We start from the raw sequence: 7,356 nt of genomic DNA on the forward strand, positions 1-7,356 counted from the left end.
TGTTGTTTCTGCAGTCAGGGATAGCAGAACAGATATAAAGCAGGAAAAAATTAACAAGGCCATGGCTTCTGGGCAGGCCGTGGCTGTCAAAGAAAAGTATATGCAATAGGTATTGGGTTATTATCACAGTTGTGCCCAGGAGGAATGGGAGTGGTTTAGTGCACTTTGCATGAAAGTGCATTTAATCTTTAATAACTGGCATTAAAAAAGAAGAAAACATCCTATGAGAATACGGTAAAAACTATTTGTAAGCATGAAAAAAGTTTAACAGTATTTTCAACAGATGAACAGTTAAAGAATTAATGGAAAATGTTGGCAAAGGCTGTATTTGTACCTTGTATAACTCAGTCTGTGTGCAGACACAGTAATTATGCTAATGGACTTCTAAACTGATAAGAGATTACAAAGACCATTACTCACTTTAATATTTCAGAAAATGCAGACTATCGAAAAAACCTACACAAGATAATGTGGCTTGTGTTCCTAATCTGATACTAAAATCCCAGAAAGAAAAAAGAGCTTGATTTTCCTTTGGCCACTACCACCTAATAAATTGTCAATTTATTCTAAAAGCAAGTATAGCCTTACGCTTCTTGCTGGAGTCTTTATTATACGTAATTGAATTTTTTACAAGTGGAACTAAAGTCAGGTTATAAAAAAAAAGAAGGCATACTGTATCTTTATTCTACATGTCTCTTCTCCCATATAACCTCTTCCTCTTCCTGTTATTAACTGTATATGAACTCTACACTGACTGCATTACATGCAGCGTTTGTAAGATTTCAGGAATAAAAGCCAGGTGCCTGGTGCCTGGTGTCACTGAATTGAGAACCTTAGATCACTGTAAACAATTACACTTTAGGAGGTAAGTAATGTTGTCATCAAGTGTAAGGCCTGCTCTCCCTTGTACTCTGGATGGGAACCTTCGCTTAATTAGTCTCAAGGTCTGCCTGTTGCAAGTGGTCAAAGGCCTTCACTGGTAACTCAAAAAAACACAATGTAGACATCAACACTGGAGGGAAGCACTTTCCCCAAATCTCTGCAGTCCATAGGCTAGCACGCTCTGGTTCCTTCTACACAAACTTCAGGGATCCGTTGTCCCAACTAACCCAGCTAGAGCCCATGACTGTAGAGGTCAGCCCTCAATATACCTTTTACTAGGACAAAGTGGACACCCGGCATACCAACCCTCACTGCACGAACATAGCGCTCACAGATGCTAAGCATCTCTCTCTTCTTCAAACCTTTAAACTTTACTCCAGAAGAGAACAAATACAACAATCTTTTCAGTATCCATAGTACATAGTTACATAGTATTTGAGGTTGAATAAAGACATTAGTCCATCAAGTCCAACCTATTAGGAGCTCATTCTAAAAAAAGTTTAACAGTATTTTCAACAGATGGATCTCATTCAATCCAATTATTGTTTTCTCCAGCAAGTGGCTTAATAAGGTTCATCCAATGAAGCACACATTTTTCCTTCTTACAGGGCTACTTTAAGTCTCAATAAGTTGCTCACCTAGAAGAAACTCCATTAATGCCTTTCCAATCTGGCTCTTCTTATGGGAAGGTATTCTTCTCCCAACAGGGTACTCATAGGGTATGTTGCAATCCCAATTACTAGCCCATTCTGAAGGGAAACCATTCTCTTTTCAGTCCATGGGCTACACCCTCCTCCGAAGACTTGACCCACCTGCACTTATATATCACCTCACAAAAAGACCAATTTACAGGCATGTTGCCTTAAGGGAAACTCCCACCACTGCTACAATGTGCAAGTAGGCTAGGGGCCTGGGGACTCACAGGAAAACACTCCTGCTGTAACAGAAACTTACGCTGAAAGATATATCCAAGATGCCATTGCTGACCTACTGAAAATACTAGTTGCCTGGCTGTCTTGGGTTTAATTACTTACAGAGTCACAGTTTAAAGCATGTAGCTAATGAGTTTGGGGTTATGCTAAAGTCCTGATCTGCATACTCAACAAATACACCTTTAGAAATGTTTAGTAATGACAATCTACAAACACATACTTCTAGATAATTTCATTCTTTGCATACCTTGTTCATCTTTTCCTCTCCATTCTTCTAACAGTGGCCATTTTTAGTAAGAACAGATGAATCCATCTCCCTTTACTTCCTTGAACTCTGGCACAAGCCAGCAATGCTCGGCTGATGTAACTTTCCCAGGATGCAATGCTTGGGCACATTATATCACTTTTGAACCAGGAAGTAGAAAACAAGAAATTGTAAGTAAAATGGAAAATATATGTTTGTTTAACGCATGTAAGATGATTTCATATCAGCATGCAGAGCTGCATGCTGATGTAAATTGTAACCAAAGTGGTAAAGGTCCACTTTAAAAGGAACTTGCCAATACCCTTAGTAACATTGAGCATGGTAATATAACTGGCAGGATCCAACCTTTCTATCAACTCATCCATCCGAGTATGCATCTAAAAAAAGCATATTTGAATATTTCATTTATATTCCTGAAGTCATTGCAGAACCTTGGGCTGCCATCTGGCTTAGCGATAAGCACTAAGGGACTTGATCAATCACTGTTAGACTGCTCTATAACCCCAAGAGTTATTTACAGAAATGGCTTTTCTCTGAGCTTTTGGTATTCGACAAGGTCTTAATTTTACTCACATGGTCAAGGTAAACTACATTAGTTTGGTCAGATAATTCTTAAAAACACCTTAACTCCAAAATGTATATAACTTTTAGTATTTTTTAGAATTAATTCAAATGGCTTCATTTTTGGCCTAGAGTGCCTACATAAAATAATTCTAATGCAGTTGCAGTGCAACCATTTCTAAATATTAGGAGCTGTAAAATGTACATAATCTATAGACATTTTTTTCTCTTGTGTGAGGTCACTCCTCATCATGTCAGAACCAGAAAAAAAGTAGCACTGCTGCAATGATTTTGTAAACTTGGCTTTACTTTTATGTTTAATCCTAGTCACTATTTAAGAATATTCCTACCTCCCTCTCATACTGCTAGTTCCCTGACTGTCCCCAACATCAGTAACATATGAGCCACTGAACAGGAATAAGAAAGCAGCAGGTAAAGACAAAACTCTTGCATATTTTGGGTTAGTGACTAAAAAACGACTGAAACCTTTGGATCAACAGCAAAAAAATTATTTTGATAGAAATAGGAAGCAAATGGCATATTTTTATAACTAAAGTTTTCCTTTAAAGCCCATCTCCAGGCAAATGTGGTGCCATTGTCACATATGCCTGGCCAGCACCTCTCCTGGAAGCGAGACCAGCAATCCAGTGCTGCAGCCCAAGCCCTCAAATTAATATTCTTGTTGCCGTCCCGTATCATGACATCATCTTAAGTCACTGCAGTCTTCTGCACCATGAGAGTATCCAGCCACTGGACAAGCCAATGGAAAGAGTCCATGTTATCCAAGCAGTGACCTGGAAACCCAAAACAAGAGCCTCCTACTCAGCATCTCGCAATACAACAAGTAGAGGTGAAGTGGAAGCTAAAAATGGTGATGAGGAGGGCATTCCTAGAAATATGCTTTAAGGGCATTTGTGTTAAAAGAATTAATAATTTTGCTTACTTATGGTTATACTTTAAATGTAACCTAAGTGTGAGGCTCCATTCACATATAGTGCTTGCATTTCCCATGCAGTTTTCTGTGCGGAAGACGGCGCAGCAACGCAAACGCTAAAATCTTTCATCCAAACGGATTCCGCTCGTTTGAGGCTAATCATACAGAATCAGTCAAAGAATCACGCTTAGACTATTTTGCAGGCCGCGTGGTTTCGCACCGCATGGCCGCCGCAAAAGTCTGAACAATGCACATTAAGGTGCATTGTTTTTTCTGTTTAGAGGGCTCTGCGCATATTCGGCAGACCTGTGTGAATGTAGCCTTAAAGGCCACAAGCCAGAAGCTTTCTGGAAGCATTAGTTAATTATCTTTATTTGTATGTATTCTGCCTCTTTCGAATTGGACTATGTCCTAGAAGCATCTGTTATTCAATGTGGATTGCAATAATTCTGGAAATACTGATTCAAATCTTTCTTTCAGGACTACAAAAAATATGTAAGCATTAAAATTGCTAATCAGTAAAGCGGACAAATTACTCTGCCATTGCTGACTACATCTGAAAATTCAGAGGCTAATAAGCCAGTCTAAAAGCAGCCCAAGGCAAGGTATGGTTAAGTAAGCAAACACACTTGCACACACTTATATAAAATATACATGTTTTATGTTTTTAAATATGCAACTGTCACCCCCATAACAGGAAATTCATGAGCAACGTCCTTACCAGCTAGTTAAAAAAAACCTGCTAATTCTGCAATCAAGGTCCTCCTTCAAGCAAATTCTGGTATAGCGTGTAAACTGTCTCCTGGTTGTGCTCCTGCGTTGTCTCCCTGTTACATGTGAGACAGGGAGACTTGCTGGAGACTACAAACAGCCATGCTGACACATGGTGCAGGCATGGTCCACTGGCGTCAATATCAGTAAACCAGTTAAAAGTAATGGTGTTTAGTAGAGACTGGAGTAAGCACATGTAGGTGGCAAGTGGCTTTCAGAGGCTGCAAGAAATTAGCATTACTCAGATGCCAAAAAGGTAAATACAGTATTTTGTGAAGAAAATTGAAATTGTTTGTGAAATACTGTGCTTTAGCACATTAAATATCATCCCATTAGGGCTTAGGCTTTCTTTCCCCCACTGGCATATGTGTTCATGTGAAAGACTGTCAACAAAATGTTTCCTTACTTCTGACTATATAGATAAAGACAGAGACGTAACTAGAAACTTCAGGGCCCGGTGCAAGAAACCATGAAAGGCCCCCCCAACCCCCCACCGCCGTGGGAAGGCACTATAAACAGGAACCATGTACAGGAAGGCTGCCCAGGTCCCCAGCAAGCGCGGGAACTCAGGCAGCCGCTTCAGTTTAAAAGTTTAGTGCAAGTATCCAGGGGCGTTCCAAGGCCGGGTGTCACCCGGAGCGGATACCGGGTGACACCCAGCTGTGACGTCATCACGCATGCACTGTCATCTTATTGATATCTATGGGTGGCCATCTTGGTGATGGACTCCAGGAGAGAGAGGTGGGGACATTCACCCTGGTGGGATATGCCGCCGGGTCCCCTCCTCTCTCCTGAAACTGTTGGGCTCTCAGTCTATGACTGAGTGCCCAACTTTTCAAAGGGGGTGACACCAAAATGACTGTCAGTCATTTTGTAGTCACCCCTCCAATGGTGTCACCCGGGTGCAGGCCGCACCCTCTTGTGACGCCACTGCCGGTATCTGCGTTCAGTATCAGGACGCCAGGGGGGTGGGACTAAGTGGAGAGGGTCCTCTCCCGCACAGCAGAATGTGCTGTGGGTAGCACAGTGGTGGGGCCCGGGTGCTATTGCGACCGCTGCAACCCTGGTAGTTCTGCCAGTGGATAAAGATGATACTGCAACAAACAGCAAATCGTGTTTATTAATCATGTATATACACTGTATGGCTGTATGTTTTCATTTGATTTTGAAGGTTTTTTTTAGGTAGTTGGTGTACTATCTATTGCAAACATTACCAAATGTCTACTTTTTCTTTGTTATAAACATTTGGAGGGGTTAAGTGATACCTTAAATTGGCTGTAGAGATTAAAGCAGTCAGCTTTCAAAACCACTTAGCATTTTAAAAGATAGATTACATAGCTCAAATCTCTTAATCAGCTGTGGGCCCACACTAAGTTAATTTGAAAGGCCTTTTAGGTTTACCGTAGCTGGCATCATGTGGCAAGGTGGGACATTAAGCAGAAAAAAAAGCTCTGACAAGATGATGCATGTCTGTGCCAAGAACATTTTGTCTTATTTCCTAGCTGAAAGACTTAAGAGTCATCCTCCGTATTATTCTTTGGCTACTGCTCGCGGTATACTGAGACGCCGCATTATACCGCGAACTACTGCTCACGGTATACTGAGACGCCGCAGCTGAAGCGGATCCCGACAATTATGTCTGGATCCGCCCAGCTGCGTGACTGACAGCTGGCTCTGCCTATCTAGAGGCAGAGCCAGCTGTACCCACCCCCTCCCCGTCCGATCCGCCAGTCAGCGCTGGCGGATCGGAGAGGGGGGAATCCAGCCCCTCCCCTGTCACGGCAGAGAGCTGTGATAGGATTGAGAGGTGAGCGAACGCCGGTATGTGTTCGCTCACCTCCTGATCCACTGAGCCGACCTGTGACAGTCTCATTGTCACAGGTCGGCTAGAACTATGATGTGAGTGAAATGCACTCACCTCATAGTTCTCCTTTAAGTGACCAGTGTATACACAGAAGAATGTCTTCCCCAAAATAAATAAAACAGCAGCACCAGTATTATAGTGAAGAATGCCATCTTAATCATTTAGAATTAGCAAAACGATTAAAAGGACCAATTGACACCCAGAAATACAGTGTTACTAAAATGTAACCATGGAGTGTTATTGATCGCATATGTAAGGTATCTGCTGTTCATCTTACAATGCTTTCTAATAATTTATGTTGATTAAAAAAAGGCAATTACCACTATGAAATTAATGACTCCTCATAGGCTTCTTTAAATAATGCAACAATGTACTAAAAAACACTTTTTAAGAATTAAAAAAAAGTCACCAACTTAATGAAAATTAGGTTTCTTTGCAAATTCATCAAAGCATAAAAATGATTAATCATATTAATTAAAAGAGAAACTGGATATTGTAGCCATTGATCAAACTCTCATAACGGCATATAGTTCTAGGGCAGCATGTATTTATGGTTATTAAAGTACTGCTATAATTGTGTCCCAAGTTAAACTTTCCTGATGTATAAAAAGGTGTCAAAACTAGTGTGCATGTTCCTAGACTGGGTTGCATACATGTAAAATAATGCGTGGGCAAATTTTAAAAAGCCAGTGCAAGAGGCAATGGTGATGTGCAGTGTAGAGCAATTCAAAGCAACCAACTTTAGTTTAGTTTACTGTAGTCATACTTATTAAAATGAAATGGAATATTTTTTTTTTCCGTTTTGGGAGATATGACTGCTGAGTGATATCGATTTATAAAATACACATCATTTTTTTTTTTATTAATTCACTTTTATGCCTGGCAAATATTGCTTTGGCCGTATTCACTTATGTATGCACACACGTGATTTAGGTGTATTCATTTAAATGTATCTAAATTTCCTACTCACATTTGTTTATAGTCACACATATATATAGTTAGATAAATAAAAGAGGGGGAAGGGGGGAGATGGGAGAAAGGGGGGAGATGGGAGGGAGGGAAAGAGAGAAAGGGAAAAAGAGAGGAAGAAAGGGGAGGTGAAATTGAAACAGGAAAGAAAGAAAAAAAAAAGGAAAAATGTATCCCT

Source organism: Nanorana parkeri, unplaced genomic scaffold, assembly GCF_000935625.1.
Source record: "Nanorana parkeri isolate BGI_ZX_2015 unplaced genomic scaffold, ASM93562v1 scaffold51, whole genome shotgun sequence".
Classification (NCBI taxonomy): Eukaryota; Metazoa; Chordata; class Amphibia; order Anura; family Dicroglossidae; genus Nanorana; species Nanorana parkeri.